The sequence below is a fragment of the Pygoscelis adeliae genome, unplaced genomic scaffold, assembly GCF_000699105.1.
Source record: "Pygoscelis adeliae isolate BGI_AS28 unplaced genomic scaffold, ASM69910v1 Scaffold402, whole genome shotgun sequence".
In the NCBI taxonomy this organism is placed as follows: Eukaryota; Metazoa; Chordata; class Aves; order Sphenisciformes; family Spheniscidae; genus Pygoscelis; species Pygoscelis adeliae.
Window position 1 is genome coordinate 5,477,102 of NW_008824411.1, and position 1,459 is coordinate 5,478,560.

Here is a 1,459-nt window from a genome sequence, read left to right on the forward strand (position 1 = left end):
GGAAGGGAGTGAGCAAGTGGCTGTGTGGTGCTCAGTTGCCAGCTGGGGTTAAACCACAACAAATGCCTTTAAACTGGTGGCATATTTCCAACCCTCCCCAAGTTGAAGTGGACAGTGGAAGAGGGCAGGACAGATTAAGAGACAAATGTAAAGCCATTCCTTGCTGTGAATAACTTAAAGAATCTTTTTCAAGACTCCCATTTCCTGCTCCTTCACCACAATTTCCAAGCCCCACTGTAATAATTAACATTTCTTGACAGAGGAGGTGACAGTTTCAGCGTTCTTCCCAAGGAACCATGACTCACTTTGAACAGTGGATTTCTCTCCACATCATACCTTTCTGCACCTTTAAAGTATCCCTGACATCAGCTGCAAATAAGTAAAAGTTTTTATACAAAACTTGTTTTTTCAAAGCCCCTATTCATAGATCAGTCCTTAAGTAACATAGTTACATCTAAGGTTTTTTACTTCAGAAACCAGTTAGATGTTGCTTTGAAATAATGTTCAAGCTCTTCTGTTCATGAGCTCTTTCAGAATATTTTGGAAGTGCACAAGAACAACTCTAGGGCTACATCCTTAAGGATTTTCATTCCTCTTTTGAGCAGATGTGCCAAAATGAATTCCCTCTTCTCCACCTTTTTTCTGTTCATCTTCTCAAGATGCTTTTGTTATTGAAGGGTCCAACCGAAGTGCACCCTCAGCAAGTTTGCAGATGACACCAAGCTGAGTGGCGCGGTTGACACGCCAGAGGGACGGGATGCCATCCAGAGGGACCTGGACGAGCTTGAGAAGTGGGCCCATGTGAACCTCATGAGGTTCAACAAGGCCAAGTGCAAGGTCCTGCACCTGGGTCGGGGCAACCCCTGGTATCAATCCAGGCTGGGGAATGAAGGGATTGAGAGCAGCCCTGCCGAGAAGGACCTGGGGGTACTGGTGGATGAAAAGCTGGACATGAGCCGGCAATGTGTGCTTGCAGCCCAGAAGGCCAATCGTATCCTGGGCTGCATCCAAAGACATGTGGCCAGCAGGTCGAGGGAGGTGATTCTGCCCCTCTACTCTGCTCTGGTGAGACCCCACCTGGAGTACTGCGTCCAGCTCTGGAGCCCTCAGCATAAGAAAGACATGGACCTGTTGGAGCGGGTCCAGAAAAGGGCCATGAAAATGGTCAGAGGGATGGAACACCTCTCCTATGAAGAAAGGCTGAGAGAGTTGGGGTTGTTCAGCCTAGAGAAGAGAAGGCTTCGGGGAGACCTCATTGCAGCCTATCAGTACTTCAAGGGGGCTTATAAAAAAAGATGGTGGCAAACTTTTTAGCAGGGCCTGTTGCAACAGGACATGGGGGAATGGCTTTGAACTAAAGGGGGGTAGATTGAGACTAGATATAAGGAAGAAATTTTTTACGCTGAGGGTGGTGAAACACTGGCACAGGTTGCCCAGAGAGGTGGTGGATGCCCCATCC